Here is a 19537-nt window from a genome sequence, read left to right as displayed (position 1 = left end):
TAACAAGCTGCCTAATTAGGGTTAACGGGCTTTGGACCACAAAGCCCTTATATACTTTTTCATTGATGTAAAAATAACAAAATTTATTTCAACTTATGATAATATATCAAGTGGTAACTTAAAACACAGTTTTCTAGGTTTAATATTATGTCACTTTCATGTTTATTTATACTAAAGTGATTTCATGCGTGTGTTATCAACCAAAATGACAAAATTTATTTTTAAAAACATAACTTAATTATTAATTTATATGAACTTATGTTATAAAATAAACTTTTTTGTCAAATATAATTTAACTGTATTTTTCTACATTATATTCATAAGGATATGATTTTTGGAAGTCAGAGAATATAGTTATTTATATCTTGAACCTTTTATTTAACTTTATATGAATTAATTAAGGCATCTTTGGGATTAATCCTCAATCGCAGCACATGGGACAATCTGAACCATTGAACATTGACAAATCATTGTTTTCCATAATAATTAAGCCACAAATCATTGCCCAAAGTGTTAGTATAAAATTACAAATCTCGAAGCCATAACGGGAAATAATTGATCACGGTTGTTTTTATTTTTTCCTTCTTTAATTGCAGTGACTGCAATATCTAATCAGAAAAAAGAGCGACTTAACTTGTAGTGAATGTGATTTTGGAGATTAAGGAAGAGGAATAAAATAACATTTACAGTTATCTTGTTTATTACTTTTCGCTAGAGAAAAGTTGCAACGCCAACCAGAGTGGTCAAGAAACATGTGGCACTGATGTATAGAATAATCACAGCACACGCTGACATGTCACCATTTCACACACATTTCTCTCATTATTAAAGTGGGGACAAATATGAAGCCACCATTAGTATTTCAGCTTGATCGATCCTTTGGATAGTTAAAAATCAAGGATCAAATTTTGTGCAATCTAGCTAGTTGATTTAATTTCAATATTCTCTCTCCTTTTGAGTGCCACATCAGCATCTTTTTTTGGATCTTCCATTTCTATGAAGATCCCAACAGAAAAATAGTACAAAACAAGATATGGCGGCACATTAATGCATGTCCTGATTTCCACCAATTTAAGTGTGCCACATGTGCACAAGTCATTCTTATTTTTAGAGCAGTTAATTTATAATCAAGTGATGATTTTTTTAGAGTTCCATATGTTCCGTTGTCTCATCCACTAGGCACAAACGAGTTTATCTACTCAAATCTGTACTTAGAAAATTACTTGATCAATATTCTCAATGAATGTGCATGAATAAGAATGTACCATGAAAATGACTTTTTCCACTCTTCTAACCAATGCTAGGATGATGTTGATAAGCCAGAAAAAGGGTGCACATCATTGTTAAATAACAATTTTATAATGTTTACTTACTATGTATAGATTTGAGTAAGGGTTAAACCACATAGAGCCACAAATCAAATTAGAATATTTTTCCATTTGATTATATAGATATAGTTTTTTTAATAAAATAAAAACTAACTCTCGGAGAAACAATAATTTCTCTTTTTTAAGCAAATTCAATGAAGGGAAACCTAAATTATGTTGATAATAACTTTAAAGATATTTTTGAGAAATTGTATTTACATATTTTACTGTCAAGAAATCAAAGAATGACTACTTAAAATAATTTATGGTACTTTTTCCCCAGAGGATGCTAGGGTTTGACCACCGGAGCACCCTGAACTTGACATGGCGGCACCGAAAAAGTGCGGCAGATCTCCAATTTTCTGATTCAGTAAAATGTAATAACATGATTTGTAGAGTGAAATTTTTAGCACTGTTTACATCGTTGGAAAGCCCTGGGTCTTGGCTATCATGTCCTATAATATCACTCATAAAAATTGAGTGTAGAAGGTTGGAACCTCTGAGAATGCACAAAAATTTAGAGGTCAGTACCTTTAAGACGAAAGATGCATTCAATAGTTTCCTCCAAATCTGATGATCTGATTCCAGTCTTCACTCAAACTGACACTCTCATAGAGTGGATCCATGAAACATTGCCTGTAATCAAGGCTGCCAAAACAGAGTTTCGAGCAGAAATTCAAGGATATTTACAATGAGGGAGAAAAGGGGTATAAATTGGGATCCCAAATTCTCAAATGTGAGAAACCTAGAATGTGGGGCCAGTCAATTTTGTGCCCCTTTTATAGGAAATAAATAATAACCACCCACTTGAATTTCTCCTAAAAAATAGGCCTCTCCTTTGATTGGGCTTAAGCTCCTTTTGGGATCTGGATTGGGCCTGCTCCATAGTGGACTTCATTGTGCTTTAGGTCTCTCTCTTCTCTACCCTTGATATATCATTAATATTCCAATTATCTATGTCTTGTCAAACAATAAAGCTCCATGTAAATCATGAGAAAAATAGATCACTTGATTCAAGGAAAGCAAGTGGCGTTAGTTCATAAATCATTAAACCCCATCAGTTTGGACAAATTGCAAAACTAAATGTTAATTTCATTTTCAACATGAATAAGTGATAATTTTGTGCTTATTCTTGATATAAATAGTAATACAAATTATAAAACACATATTTCTCACTACATATTTGATGTCATCAGATCGTCAAAAGCAAGTTGTACAACTAAGGAAAAGAGGATTTAAATAAGGGTCTTCATTCCTCCATATGATTAAGATGCATCAATATGCCCCTCAAATCCACATTACTACTCCCTATATATCTAGTGATAATATCAATATTGGAGTTTGATTTAGATCCTCAAAAGGTGGCATCGTCTGGCCATGCGTTGGATTCCTACATCCAGCATTTTAATGCCAGTTTTTTTGACCTAGCTCAATATATTGGCTTATCTTTTTCTCTTCCTCAAATTTAATTTTCTTCATAAACTCACTTAAGTTGTTCCATTCAATTAAACCCCAAGAAACCTAGGAGAAAGTGGCCACTAGACACTGACAAAGTCAAATGAGGTAATATTTTAAATATAATTAATCTAAACAACAAAGCATATTAACTGAAGCAGCAAAATCACGATTTCACAATATTTTATTCATAAAATTAGGTTTATCTTATAATTCTTAAATTAGTGCAATAATGCATTTCATAGTTTCATCTTATTAAAATTAAAATATGTTAAATATATAATTACCTGAATATTAGATGGAGAATCAAGTTGGTCTCCCCAAATTCAGGATGTCACAACTCTAATTTTTTGCTTCACTCTTTGCACCAAGTCTAGTGAATATAATTATTATGGACCCATAATTTAACTGATAAAAAATATATCTCTTCAATATATTCATATTGAATAACTGTATACATCATGTTTTTTTAAGCTCATAAAACTAAGACTAGTTTTATGATAGAATAAATATCAACATTTTATTATATTTTCATAATCATAGAATACTAAATGTATTCTATTTTATCCATTCTACACGAAACAAAAAATTATTGATTAATGAATTTACAGTCACATGATCAGATTTAAAATCGACCTAGATAATTAACTCAAGTTTCTTAAATTTCATGAATGTAAGTTTTTACTCATTGTTTTGTATCTTTGGACATCGCTTTCATACATCCACAAATATAAATTTTACAAGTCAAATTTTATGTTTTTTCAAAAAACAAATCCGACTTAAGCTTTTTATATATATATATATATTGGACCTTATATTGATTTAAAACTAATTTCACTGGTCAGAAAATATTACATTTGAATTGCTAAATGTGTTCATTAATTTTTATAGATTTTTTCATATTTTTACAGGATTATGTGGCTATTCAGGCATTCAGACATTAATGTTAAAGCCAAACAATATAAGTAATGCTTATTGAATTCATTTAATACATATATTTATGTGTTTAAGTCACCATATCTGGCCTACCACATTTTGTCATTTATATTGGCCAATATTCAGCCAATGATTGACTTTGCAAATCATTGGAAAGAGATAATTATGGCATCTCGATTCATGATTTCTGTTGCACATTTCAAAATTTTATTTTTTAGTTAAATTTAATGATGCCTGTCTGATGTGGACGCATGAAAAGTTGCCCCTTTTTCATAAAATGTATCATGTATTGCTAAAAATCATGAAATTAACACACCAAAGAGTAATTTTGTTTTCACCCCTATGCCTACAGGGCACATTATTAGTTGCCCAATGAGGACAAATGTTTTGGGGCTGAAATCAGTGCCAAAAAAGGACAAATGTTTTCCTTTGTGCTGGAGTATTCTATTTTGTGCCCAGGACAGCTGGCGCCACATCATTTGTTGGTGGAAAAAACAAGGAAATCATCTCTAGCGAATCGAATTGTGTATATTGACACAGCTGGCACCAGTGTGGAAAAAAAAGAAAAAATATTTAAGGGTGGAGATTAAAGACAAAAATCAAATATTTAAGGGTGTAAGTTTCTTATTGATTTCTTGATTTCCTTCTTTATTATTGCCAAAATGCAAAGGCATGGGTGACATATATTATGAAGGTTAAGACCACTTTTTTGCATTCAAAATCAGGATGCAAGTCATAAAAACCTCATCTGTGATGTGTGTCATCCAATTCCCCATCTTACATTCATAAATCTACATCGAGCCATCATAAAATTCCATTTCCCCCAATTTTTCCCTACTTTATCTCCCTATAAAATTCTTTTAATTTATATTTCTAGATGTGCAATTTAATTGTATCGATTCAATTCCTATATAGCTTAACCCTCCCTAAATTTACACAAAACAATTCATTGATCTTTATCCCCAATTTGAATTTATAATTTTCTTCTTTCACAAACACGAAAAATTAAACCTAGCACAATGATTTATGCAAATTGACTTCAATTTTTTACTGAAAAATTTGACATCAAATTGCAATTCTGTAGTTCTGTAACATAAATTTAAAAATCAATAAAATTCTACTAATAATCAGAAAATCATATAAGTAGTTCCTAATTCCTAACTTGTTCAATCATGTAAATCAAGATATAAAATCATAATTTTACAGACTGTTGCTTCCCTGATAATCGACCGCATATTCAACCTATACCTTCGACACTTTGTAAAGAGAATTATAAACTCTATTGCATAAACTTAATCACCAATGAAACAATTGGTTCCCGTTTTAGCCTTATCAGTATGTAGATGACAAATGGATGCAAACTCATGTGGTCAAATGTTTTTTTCACATAGAATTGTAGAAATATCTCTAAAAGTTTTGGAAAAAAGTGGATTAATAGTTAAATAGCTCATCACATCTACTGAAAATATAAATGTTTGTGTGAAGTATAGAAATGCAATGACACTCTCTCTATAATTATCCTTTTGTGAAATTTAACAAAGCCATTTCACTCATCAAAAGCATTTAGATAAATCCAAGTTTTTTTCCACTTACATGCCATTTTATTCCACTCGTATTTCTTTTTTAACTAGATGATGGCCTAAGGTCTTTTGGATCTGTATCCATGGCTGAACTCAGGTTAATTCAGATCACACTTTTCTAATCATTATTTAAGTAGTCTTTTAATGATTTAGGCGATAAAGCCTAACTTTGGATAATTGTTATATTCATTAATCTAATCGTTAGTGTTTTGTTTCTACTTAAGATGGGCAACTTTTCTTTTTTTTAAATTAAAATTATATGTTCAGAAACATTTTGAATCATAATCACCTCTTTGAGGTTAGTCAGAACTCAAAACTGAAGTATGAAAACCTTGTTTTCCCTCTGAAATCTCACATCATGAGCATCCATAAGGAGGGTTTGTCAGCAATGAAGATAATGGAAAAATGAAGATACTTTCAATAAAATATATTTTTTATATAATCAAATAAAATTACTCACAATATTATTAGATAAAATGAAGAATTATATGCCTAATCGTATTTGTGTGAGAAAGAAAGCCAAGGATGTGCCTTTTATCGATGCTTACAAATTCAAACATACACCATTCACAAACATAAACCCATAATGGTTGGCAAGCATGCTATTATACAAAATTTTAGCAATGCCATTCCACATTTTATCGATTTCAAATATTTTGCATCCATACCCATAGAAATCAACAGAAGTGTGGACCAGCTAACATGGAGTAATTAATAATACGAAATTCTGGGTAAGCTCTCATTATTAATTCATTGATGAGAGGCATCAATTCCTGCTGTGCCACTCTAGGTTTTGTTGTAGGATGAACTTTATTTTAGTATAACCTTTCCACTTTCCAATATAACCAGAGTTTACAGAGTCTGCCTTTCATTTTTTGGTTTTCAAAAAAATAAAAAACAGTTTACAAAATCAACTCCACAGTCAAACCCTACCATCTCCAACTGGTGGCAATTCTGTAAATAACTGCGTTATAAATCAGTATATAAATGAACACTAACTTTGGCTTTTGATAAAACGAGACGGCCCTTTTTCTCTCTGATGTTCTTCGTTGCTACAAATTTCATTCTCGCTGATTCGAATCGGCTACATTTTCTATTCAGAAGCTGTAATCTTGATCGTGTTTAAGCCATGGGCGGATCTCTATATTCATTCGTTGGTGGTATTTCTGTTTTCTTTTAATTCGAACTTCAGTGTTTCTCATTCTTTTCTTCATTGTTCTTGCGTTATTCTTCGATGGGAGAGCGAGCCAGCTGATGAAAACTGTCTACAATCTCACGACGGTCGTCTGAGACGTTACTTCGCAGTAGATGTGAAGTGCTAGTGCTGATACATTTAAATCACTGATGGTCTGCGCTCTTTAACATTCTTTTTCTGATTCGATTCGGTCTTGCTTTTTCGGAAAATTTTCGTATTTTTTTCTCAAAGAACGATTGTTTTAATGATTTTTTCCCAAAGTCATCGTTAGGATCCTTAAATAGAATTCTATTCATACTTCATGAATCATCTGGCGCAATGAGGTTAAATCTCAGAAGTTTTTGGTGAGGTTTTATAGACCTATGATTCCACCCAAATCAAAGTCCTTTTCATTCTGAGCGCCTATGGTGAAGAACAAGCATAGGAACCAGAGATGGGGGAAACCCTTACGGAATTGAAAATCTGTATTTAGCCATACCCCTTCACCCTGAAAATTTCTTCAGTTTTTCTCTTGTGGTGAATTTTGAATTTCTTCTCGAAAATCCTTTTGGTCCAAAAATTGTATTGGATTTTCAAGGAATAGAATTTTGTATACATTTTCCTCTTTGTCCTGACATCAAATGCTTCAATTAAACTTCAATAGGAACTAAAGATCTTAAGAGAAGTGTATAGAATTGAATATTTTAGTGTCCTTCTCGAATCTCGATTGAAGTTATACCTTTGGTTTATTCCAGTTAGTCATTTTTCTATTCATTGAAGCGATGTAAAGCAGACGATTGTATACAGTTAAATATATCTAAGGAAGAATATAGAAATTCCAAGTGAGTATTTGATGTGGCTGTAAAAAACTAGTACTAACTACAACTCAAAAAAAGAACATAGTTATCTTTCAGTGAAGTTTGCAATGAAATTTGAATATCTGAGTGAACCTGCAATTTCCATGACATGACCAAAATAAGATTATTTATCTTGCCATTTACTTTGACACCATATCATGTTCCATTGAAGCAAAAAGATAGTTGAGCAAGTTCTAGTGTGGCATATTTTTATAAACTCATTAATATTCAAGCTTCATATTCAACATGGTCACTATCATGGGCTCAGCCATCAACGAAATAACTAGAATATTTGACAGTTCTATTGACATTCTCAGAAGAGTGAATTGTTTGTGTGCAAATGTCAACTAAATGTCAAGAGGTTGAGGACATTTCCTGATAATCATTTGATATGGTACTCCATGTGATATGTTCTAGTTTTGATACTTTGGGTGAAAATTGAATAAATGGGCTTTTATTTCAAACAACAAAAGGCTCATGAACTTCTATAAGTTTCATGAACTTATAGAAGTTTCATCTTTTAAGTGGAATTTATAGAAGATTAAAATTTCATGAACTTTTCTTGATGTCTTTATTCAGAATGCTTTTCAAATCCTACTATGTTCCAGATAGTGTTTGCCCATCTCGATACTGGTGCTAGATGCCGGTTCGGTACGGATGCTGTGTCGGATACCAGAAAGGCAATATTCGGTATCCTTTCTTTTTGATATCCAGGTAATGGGTATCGGATATCAGTTGCTACAGTGCCGATATCCGATACCAATATCCGTCTCGATGTCGGCATCCGTCTCTATCTCAGGGGGGAAGATGACGGTATCGGATATCGGGTGTGGATATCTGTTTTTGATATCCACATCAAAAGGATACTTAAAAATATTTTTAACTGATAAATATTCAGCGATCAGAATGGTTTAACGTGGGCAAGAGAGTAATAAGAGAGCTTTCTAAGTGATTATACATCTTGTTTAATATATATAGCCAAATATTATCAATTTTTTTCATATGGGATAACAGGATTCAGGTTTGGTGATAGACTCCAAATCCCTATATCCCATATGGGAGAAAATACAACTTTTTACTTCTATTTATTGGACGCTGTGATATTAAATTAAATAATAAACAAATATAAGGGCCATTAATAAAATAAAATATAATAATATATACAGAATAAAATATAATTTTAAAATTTAATGTATTGTCGGATTCATTTAATATATACAGAGAAAGATTTCTAATTTCTTCCATGTGGGATAACGGGATTCTGAGTTTACATTAAACTTCGAATCCTGTTATCCCATATGGAAGAAAATAAAAATTCTGCACTCTATATATGAACTAAGATTGAAAATAGAATAAAATCATTTGATGCTAACATAAGTAAGTCATAGATTGATATGTATATTGTATTTTTTACTGTCCATACCAGTTCCGATATCCGGCTACCGGTTCCGGTATCCGGATATTGAAAACCGATATTCGGCGTCCGATATCCGTCACGTCCCTCTACCTACGGTATCTAGTACTGATATCCGTCTACCCCTCAGAGACGGATATCGTCCGATATCCGATATCCAGCACCATCCCATTTTTTTCCGGATATCGGATATCGGTTGCCTGATACCGGATGACGGATGGATATCGGTTGAGCGAACCCTAGTTCCAGATGCTAAACATTACTAATGAAAGGTTTAAGAGAAATTATCTTTAGTTCATTGTTGGGACAGGAATATGTTGGAAACCCTGACAGCCTTGGAGCACCGTCAATCTTAAGAATGCAGGTTAGGGCATCAAACAAAGAGAGGGAGAGACTCTCTTAAAGATAGAGTCTCCCTTCAATCTTAAGATGGGATATACAGTTACTTAAAATGGTGAACAATAAAACATGTGTTACAAAAGAATATAAACGAAATGCGAGAATGATGGGGATAAAAATGCAAATAAACATTGAAAAATGACTATATGACTTCTAACCCTCCCCTTAAGCTGGGGGAGAATATTTTTCATTCCTAGCTTGAAATCTAGTTTCTTCAATAGTATGTCATAGACCCCTTTAGCTAAAAGATTGGCACATTATTTCGGGGTTAATAGCACGGCATGTCCTAAAATTTTTCAAAAATCTGAGATATAATCCAAACTTTTTTTTTGGCAACGGCGCCAAATGATAAGCTCAAAAATTATGTTTATATATGTCGTTATTTTAGGGATTTTTTCGAGCTTAATCAATAAATTTGTTTTTCCCTTAATGCATGAGTAAGGGGTCGAACCCTAGGGAGGCGATAGGAAAATTCTGTTTTCTTTAAATTGGACTTTAATTCTCAAGTTTGAACAGCTATGATTATCTTACTTTTAATAGAGTTTATGATTAGTTAGCAATCCTTGATGAGAGTTACTAACTAATCCCCTAATGACTTGTTTAAGTAACCAATGAATCTTAGATTCTTCGGATATCAGTGTAACTCATGTCTAGATCATCAGTTCACTGGAAATATGCTCAACTTGTTTTTTAACCTCGATACTGACTTTGGTTTGGATGTTATTATTTTTTTTCTTTTTAGTCAATTAGAAACTAGTTAGAGAACAAAATCCATCAAAAGGATGCATTAAAATTTCTCATGGACTAGCAAGCCTAAGATAAAATTTTCTATTAGCTTGTATTTTATTTTGACTGATTTCTCACGGATATAGGGTTTTAAGAATTGCTATTATTATTCATTTTATACTAATTGATTTAAAATTGTATACATGTCCTGAAACAACAAATCGTAAATTGGATTCACGATTTGCTGAATTTCCGAAGCGAGAGATTGAAATTTTTTTGATTTGATCGAACGAAAGTGATTAAAAATAGGATGTTGGTAATCGATCTAGGTAGAATAATCTGAAAACGAACTCAAAATTTACAAGCCAAATGAGTAACATTGGAACATGAAAACGAACGACGGCAAGCATGAGATGAATGAAAATTTCAGAAAATTAACGATGAAATACGGTGCAAAAATTAAAGACAGATAGACCTAGATGTACCAGAAGCTATCTGGGAGTCAATCTGAGACAATCCCGAGCAACGAACGCCAAGGTTTTCCCCCAATTTTTGGTTTGAACTCGATGAAGAACGCGGGCGCCGGATCTGCGGGATTCTGCTCCAATCTGTCTCCAAATCGCTCCTGGCGATTCTTGAGTCTTGAGGGAGGCTAGGCGATCCTTCCTTCAGCTTGAACAATCAAGAATGATGAATAATTTCTCCATGTTTCTCCTTTATCGCCGCGGAATCGGAAGAACTTGTTCTTCCGATTCCGTTACGTTTTCTTTCTTGCACGCGTTGCATGCAGGACGTACAACGCATCGTTATTCGATAGAATGGTATCGCGTATGGGTTATCTTCCGTGCATACGACGTCGCTTGTGCGCGCTTCGCACGAAAGATAACTCGCCTAAAGCCATATATTCACTTAACTCGCTACGTGCGCTGCACGCGATTGGCCGTCGAATGTTTGTGTGTCATGCGTGTAGTGCGCGACACGCACGGCGCGGCGCATGTGCATGTAGCACACCGAAAATACAGCACTTCCTTACGATTGGGCCGCGCTTGTCCTGAATGCCTGCGCTATGTAACACTCGCATGAGCGCCAAAACTGGCCCAATAAGGGCCAGTTTAAATTAAAAAAATCCTTTGTAATTAGAAAGTAATTGGAATAAATCCCAAATTTTTTTTATTCACGCCTAAAATGATTTTATTAATTTCTAAATTTTATTTAATTTGTTTCTTTTATTCTTATTTATAGAAATGAGTCGATTGATTATCTAATTTTGTTTAAAAATTCATCTTAGAAGCATTTTAAGTGTAAGAACTAACCAAAATATTGATTAAAAGTATTCTTTAACTTGCAATTCAAGAAATTTATTATTTAAACCTAGAATCATGATAACATGCTTGAAAACTAATGTTCCTATGCATTAAAAACCCAAAAATATGATGAAATGTGCACTTATTTTAGCTTCTATTTGCATGTTATCAGTATACCCCAAACTCTCTAAGTGGATTTCGACATATCCTGGTTATGATGTGGAATCCATCGTGGCTGCCAGGTGGATTTCCAGCGGAATCCACCTAGGCAGAATCCACCTGGCAGCCACAATGGATTCCACGTCATAAACGGGATAGAGAGAGAGAGACGTTCTATTAACCCGTCCGAATCGAATCGCCCGGGAGAGAGGAGGCACAGAACCGAGACATAGACAGAGAGAGAGGGGAAGGTGGCCCACGAACGGAGTCGTCGCCACGAATGTCTTCCTCTTCCTTGAGCACACCTGCACGGCCAGGGCGGATCCGAGGCCCGCCACGGCGATGGGGCCGAACTTGTCGGCCTCGTCCCCGTGCCCGAGCGCGCCGCAGCACCCGCGGCCCCACGTGTGGACCTGCACAGAGCGACGAAGAAGGTCAAACAAACCCCAGGACGGGACGACCGATGGTAGGGGCTGGCTGGAGGGCTCACGTGGCCGGCGGAGTCGACGCTGATGGCGTGCTCGTCGGGCGGCAGAGACGCCGGCAACGTGAACGCCGGTCCGGCGGAGGGAGTGGATGGCGCGGGGGGGAGAGCTGGTCGCAGGGATCACCGTGGGCGACGCAGAAGTTGGCACTGGAGCTAAAGGAGAAGAGGGACCTATCGCGGGCCACGGCTGGGGTGTAGTTCGAGCCGGCGGCGATCTAGGCCACCTTCCCCTCTCTCTCTGTCTATGTCTTGGTTCTGTGCCTCCTCTCTCTCCTAGGCGATTCGATTCGGACGAGTTAATAGAACGTCTCTCTCTCTATCCCGTTTATGATGTGGAATCCACCGTGGCTGCTAGGTGGATTCTGCCCAGGTGGATTCCGCCGGAAATCCACCTGGCAGCCACGGTGGATTCCACGTCATAACCAGGATATGTCGAAATCCACTTGGAGAGTTTGGGGTATACCGTGCCAAAAAAAAAGTTTGGGTTATATCTCATATTTTCAAAAAAGTTTGGGACATACCGTGCTATTAACCCTGTGAGGACATGAGAGGTTCAGGCGATGTCATTTGCCGAGTTCTCTTGGATGTAGTCTCAATGAACATCCACGTGCTTGGTCCGGAAATGGTGTACTGGATTGTGATCAAGAGCATGATTGGTTGAGCATGAGAGATTTTGAGGTCCTCCTATATGTGTTGTTGTATCCATAGGGATTCATAGACACAGAGCTAATGTTTAAAGTTCTACTTCACCACTTGACCCTAACGCCACAACCTACTTTTTTTTCCAAGAGATGAGATTGCCCCTAAGAATGGCACAATAACCAGTCATGGATATTCTATAAATATAATCAGCATTATTATAATTTCTATGTTAGTAATAGTAGTGGGTTTACAAACTAATCTGAGTATGGGGGAACCTTTCAGGTATCTGATTATGTGACACATCATCGCATTCATTTATTGCTCTTGGATCCTACATAAACTTCATAGGTGAGTGTGAGCAAGATGATTGGTTTACCAACCAGTTTTTGGTATCACCCTCTATCAACTAAAGCACTATCTTGTCCAACGACTAGTTTGTGGCCTGGGTCTAGGACTTTGGGGCTAGTTTACAACCCAACAAGTAGTTACATTCTGTGAATTCAGAGGCTATTTCAATTTAGAAAGTACAATTTCCTGAGGGGAGTAGGCAGTTTCAATCCCTAAGTACTTTGTCAGCAGGTGCTTTCCTCTTTCTTTTATATGTTTTTTGTTAGTAAACCCTGTGTTATACTTTATTGCGTAAGTACCCTTACGAGGTCGGATCCACCATGTTGGGCCTGAATGGACCCAATAGATGTAAGCCAGTATAAGTACTGGCTGACTCTTTTTCATTAAGACAAGTCATATTTTCGAATTGTCTCGTCTCTCTTGGCAGCTAGGGTTAGAACGGGTGAAGAAGACAACAAGGAGAAGATCCATTCTCCTCATTGATCAGCTGGAAGACTGATATGGTATCAGAGCATCGTGTGGAGTGAATCAGCATCTCTGCGCAGTCGATCCACCATCAAACCCTAAGCATCGTTCTCGTTTCCTTCCACTCTGTTGTACCCAAGCAGAGTAGGGTTAGTCAAAGGAAAAGAGTGAAGGGCCAACCTTGTTTAACATATGGCCGACTTTGAAGATTGGAGCAGCTCTGCAACAACGCAGGGAACCAGAATAAATCCGGACCCTATTCAAGAATATGACCGATCAACTCAGATTATTTTCCATGGAGCACTAGAACAGCTGCGATATGATGGGCTCAATATATTGCATTGGGGACAATATGTTGAGCTTATCTTAGAAGGTATGGATCTTTCTGAACACCTATTTGTTTCTAGGAATCAAACAGATCTCGGATATAATGTCTGGAAACGAGAAGATGCTTTGACTCGTGCATGGCTCCTGAGGAGTATGGCTGGGGAGGAGTTTAAGAATTTCTTGATGTTGAAGAAACGAAGGCTATATGGGATCATGCACATACAGGAAGCTCCAAAGGCAGGGACCGGAGAATATATCGCTTGGTGACCAGGGCAGCAAATCTGGTCCAAGGGGAGAGAAATGTGACATCCTACATAAACGGATTGCAATCTATATAGAGAGAAATAGACCACTATCGACCTGTAAGAAACCCAAACTTTGAGGAGTGGGCCTCTGTATTAAAGGATAGATTGTACAAATTTCTTGTGTGTCTGAACAGTGATTATGAGTCAGTGAGGAGTCAGATTCTGAACTGAGAAAAAGTCCCAGACCTGGAGGAAGCAATTCGACTCATTCGAGAAGGAGAAGAGAGGTTTGGAGTAGCTTTAGAGCTACTTGCTCATGTCCAAAGCAGTGCCACAAAAACCTCAGACAACCCAGAACAATCAGAAGAATCAGAAGACATAGTCAAGAGATAGTTTATTTTGCAAATACTGTAAGAAGCGCAATCATAACATCGATCAATGCTGGAAACTTCATGGCAGACCAGCTCGTCCAAGTCAGGCACATAATACAACTTCTCAGGAAGATACCAAGGATGATTTTGAAGAAGCACACCAAGAAGAATATAAGTGCCTGCAGCTACTAACGGGGGAGAATTAACCAGCCTGCGGGAAGAAGTTGAACGACTCAAGAGTATGCTTGGCTCTACTCCATGGTGAAATCAGGTGATCATCTAATTACAAATGTTTTCTACTCATCCCAATCGAAGCTAGATTGGGTAGTCGACTCTCGGGCAACATATCATATGACCCCAAATCAACTTATGTTCACCACTTATTCTTTGTGTCACATCCCGAGAAAGGTGATTACTGTTGGAGGAGAAATACTTTCGGTTACCGAGATCGGCACGGTCTTCATTAACCACTTGGGAAGCCTCAAGGAAGTACTACACATACCAAAATTGAGAGCTCAACTTATCTCTCCACAACGATTGGTGAAAGATACGAAGTGTACTTTGATCTTTAACTCTGATGAGTGTTTTTTATTTGACAAGGTACTCAATCGAAGGCTTGGATCTTTTAAAATGAAGAAAAAACTCATTCAAGTGGAAGATGATCATGGAGATGCTCTGATGGTGGGGAACCAGGACTATATGCTAGGAGGTGACGTTGAAGAGGAATCTGAGAAGCTGAAGAACATCAAGATTTTACCTTCTAGAATTGGACATCCATCTTTTGATATTTTGGGGAAACTGTTCCCAGTTTATGTTAAAAACAGTGGTGTTTCAAATTTCTTTTGCGATGCATGTCAATTTGGAAAACACAAAAGAGCTTCATTTTCTGGCACTAGTACGAGACAGAGTCATCCATTCAAAAGATGCATGTCAGAGTACACAATGATATTTGGGGACCGTGCAGAACCCCATCTATTACAGAGAAGAGGTGGTTCCTAGTTCTTGTTGATGACTGCACCAGAGTAACATGGATACATTTGTTTAAGTACAAGTCAGAAGTATCCAAGATCATTCAGGATTTCTGTACTTTGATTAAAAATCAATATGTTGTTACCGTTAAGAAATTCAGAATTGATAATGCCAAAGATTATTTTAATAATACATTGACCAAATTCTTTTGTGATCAGGGTATTATTCATGAGTCCTCCTGTGTAAATACTCCCCAACAAAACGGGATAGCAGAGAGGAAAATTGGGCACATTGTCTCCACTACTAGGACATTACTTTTCCAAGGTCAGGTCCCTAGCCGATTCTGGGTAGATGCACTACTTACAGCTGTGTATTTAATCAACCGACTTCCATCAAAGAAGCTGGAATATCAAAGTCCCCTGGAATTGATGTCAAAGCACTTCCCTGAAATAAAGGTGTATTCTCCTATTCCATTGAAGGTCTTTGGATGTACAGCGTTCGTTCACATCCACAACCCCATTAGTAAACTCACTCCAAGAGCGATCACGTGTCTATTTCTGGGTTATTCGCCTACACAGAAAGGCTATAAATGCTACAGTCCAACCATGAAGAAGTTCTTCATATCAGCCGATGTAACCTTCAATGAAGAGAAAATGTACTACAACTCGTCAAATGACAACAATGGGGAAAATATGGAATTCAACCGAGACATTCCAAAGTCTACTATTATGAAGAATGGTGCAGAGGAAGACAATAGCTGCACATCACCGAAATTGGTTCAGAGAAGTCACTGGAAAGATGAAGTTCAAGCCCCAAGAAAAACACCCATTCATGTCCTAAGGGAAGACGGAAATGCAGAAATTCCCACAGATAATGCAAGACGAGAAAAAGGAGAAGTAGAGACCTCTGTCACTGATGAAGACAGACCAGCTGAAGGACTCGATGATGAAGACCTGGGATGGCCAATTGCCCTAAGAAAAGGGAAGAGAACATGTACACAACAAGGAAGGTACCCACTATCCCATGTTGTTGATTATGCAAGAATATCTCCTAGCTATCGTGCACTTCTTGCCAAAATCGACAGTGACTTTATACCAAAAAAAGTGGAGGAGGCAATGAAAATATCAAGGTGGAGAGAGGCAATGGAGACACAAATGGAAGCCTTATTAAAGAACAAAACATGGGAGGTGGTATCGGCACCAAGTGATCAAAAAGTAATCGGCTGTAGGTGGCTATATATCATAAAATACAATTCAGATGGCTCAATTCAACGCTATAAAGCTAGATTTGTTGCCAAAGGGTATACTCAATCCTATGGAATCGATTACAAGGAGACTTTTGCCCCAGTTACAAAACTGAATACTGTACGAATACTGATAGCTGTAGCCGCAAAATTGGGATGGCAGATGCATCAGTTTGACGTTATAAATGCATTTCTACATGGTGACCTAGAGGAAGAAGTGTTTATGTAATTACCTCCTGGATATAGTGTTGAACAAGGGGGAAATAAAGTATGCAAATTAAAGAAGGCTGTATATGGGTTAAAGTAGTCACCCAGGGCATGGTTTGGAAAGTTTTCTCTTTCAATGAAGGAAATGGGATACAGACAAAGTAACTGGGATCATACTCTGTTCATCAAACATTCCAGTACAGGGGGGGTTGTGATCCTCTTAGTGTATGTTGATGATATTATAATATCAGGTAATGATGAACAAGAAATGCATCATCTGAGCATTCATTTGGGTAAGCTATTCAACATTAAGTCAATGGGTCTTCTTCGTTACTTCCTGGGAATCAAAATTTCCTATTCTGAGGAAGGAATTTTCATTTCACAACGGAAGTATACTCTAGATCTTCTACAGGAGACAAAAATGACATAATGCAAGCCGGCAATGGTGCCGATTGATCCAAATAAAAAGCTAGGAGTATGTGAAGATGAAGCTCCAGTAAACACAGATCAGTATCAACGGTTGGTCGGTAAGCTGATATACCTAAGTCACACAGGGTCAGATATAGCATTTGCAGTGGGAACGCTAAGTCAGTTCATGCACAACCCAAAGGAATATCATATGAATGCAGCCCTTGGAGTTCTGGCCTATTTGAAGGGGACAGCTGGACAAGGCCTACTCTTCGTCAGAGAGGGAAATACTTCCCTAGAAGTGTATACGGATGCAGACTATGGTGGGTCAATTTCAGACAGAAGATCAACATCAGGTTATTGTTCCTTTATTAGAGGAATCTTGTTACATGGAGAAGCAAAAAAAAAGGCGTAGTGACACGTTCTAGCTCTGAAGCCGAGTTCAGTGCATTGGCTAAGGGGATATGTGAAGCACTATGGATGAGAGGAATACTTGAAGACTTGAGAGTTCCTCAAGACAATCCAGTTATACTTTACTGTGACAACAAGTCAGCAATCGACATCGCACATAATCCAGTTCAGCATGATCTTACAAAGCATGTGGAAATTGACAAGCATTTTATCTGAGAGAAAATAGATAAAGGCATAATCCAGATGAGATATGTCCGGTCAACTGATCAAGTAGCAGATATTCTCACGAAAGGCTTTCCAGGAAGTACATTTCAAAGATTAATGAGCAAGCTGGGCATGAAGAATATATATCTCCCAGCTTGAGGGAGGGTGTCAGCAAGCTCTTTCCTCTTTCTTTTATATGTTTTTTGTTAGTAAACCCTGTGTTATACTTTATTGCGTAAGTACCCTTACGAGGTTGGATCCACCATGTTGGGCCTGAATGGACCCAATGGATGTAAGCCAGTATAAGTACTGGCTGACTCTTTTTCATTAAGACAAGTCATATTTTCGAATTGTCTCGTCTCTCTTGGCAGCTAGGGTTAGAACAGGTGAAGAAGACAACAAGTAGAAGATCCATTCTCCTCATTGATCAGCTGGAAGGCTGACATACTTTAGTGTGCCTAACCTTTTAATCTCAAATCTATGGAGAGGCATTTATCAACCTTCTGAGTTTCTTCGTGATTGTCCCCTAACAGAATCCTCCCATCCACATATACTAGTAATTTGATGATGCCCTTAGGGATATGTTTTCAGATGAAGAGATAGGCAAGCCAATGAAGAGTTGGGAGAAAATATCATGGATGGAGAAACTGTGACAAAGTTCTATCATTAATGGTGCAGAGACTCATGGAAACCCCAAGAAGAGAGGAACATCCTCAACATCAATATATTATTTTCACTTGGTATCCTGTCAACAATCAGGTATGCAGTGTTATTATTGAAGGTGGTAGTAGTGAGAATATTGTTTATCTTAACATGGGGAAGAAGCTGGCGCACAAGACATAGCCTCATGTGAAACGATATGAGATTGGCTAAATTAATGATCATATTGGGATCAAAGTTTAGGAAACTTCCTTCTGTTGTAGGAAAATATGAGGATCAAGTGTAGTATGATGTTGTCGAGATTAATACATGTTGTATCAGCCTTGGGGAGTCATGGAAGGTAGAAATAACTATTTTACCTTGTTCAAGCATGCTCATATATTTGTGCTTAATCCCATGACAAACAGGCCTTCTCCTAGCCAGAAAAAAGCAAGGAATAATGTCAACTCGTAGAAAGGAGTTCTTTTGTAAGATTTGTTCTACCGCAGAACAAAATGAGGCATATTGGTTAAAATGCAGCCCTCACATTTTACTATTAAGTGCAATCCTAAATCAGCTAGTATAAATCAGCCACCAATATCTTCTCGAGATTGATGTCATTCAAAGTTAGACTTATTTTTAATTTTCTTATGTTAAAGAATGAAATTCACAAAATATCTTTATAAATATTATAAATTATAAAAATTCTAGAAGGCTAACGAAATATTTATAATATCCCTAAGATGAACCTGAAAAAATCCCATGTAAATATGAAATTAATAGTTATGATAAATGATAAGGAAAATTTTAAAAAGTATTAATTATTCTATAATTTTAAATCTGATGCCTTTCTTTATGACCTAGGTATATCAGCCACCTTCCACTTGCTGCCCTTCATTTCTTTCTCTGAGTCTTCCTATGAAACTCTCTTTAATGTTTTTTCTGTATGTCCATTCCTTGTTCTTTATATATCCCTACATCAGAACAACTCAGACAGGCCTTCCCTTTGGAAAATTTTATGCTTACACATTTTAATTTTCTTTTCCTTGATATAATTATTCTCTCTTCAACTATTTAAAATTTCAAACTTTCACAAAATCAACTTTTATTTAATCATATATTATTACTTAATCTTAAATGTATTATACACATTGATCAAATAGCCACTTGATGAATTAAGCATGAAAATTTAGAAAATAG

At 36.5% G+C, this 19537-nt stretch overlaps 2 non-coding genes across 2 annotated transcripts; both read left to right on the top strand.

Moving 5' to 3' along the window:
- Positions 1–6582: 6582 nt before the first annotated feature.
- Positions 6583–6688, top strand: LOC144714035 (small nucleolar RNA Z161/Z228). Its single transcript, XR_013584213.1, has one exon. It is a non-coding gene; the product is annotated as a small nucleolar RNA Z161/Z228 (small nucleolar RNA).
- Positions 6689–6842: 154 nt separating this feature from the next.
- LOC144714041 (small nucleolar RNA Z162) lies at positions 6843–6938 on the top strand. Its single transcript, XR_013584215.1, has one exon. It is a non-coding gene; the product is annotated as a small nucleolar RNA Z162 (small nucleolar RNA).
- Positions 6939–19537: the final 12599 nt, after the last annotated feature.

The sequence above is a fragment of the Wolffia australiana genome, chromosome 1 (genome assembly GCF_029677425.1).
Source record: "Wolffia australiana isolate 7733 chromosome 1, ASM2967742v1".
Taxonomy (NCBI): domain Eukaryota; kingdom Viridiplantae; phylum Streptophyta; class Magnoliopsida; order Alismatales; family Araceae; genus Wolffia; species Wolffia australiana.
The sequence above is the reverse complement of the archived record's forward strand: the minus strand, read 5'-3'. Positions and strand labels throughout refer to the sequence as shown.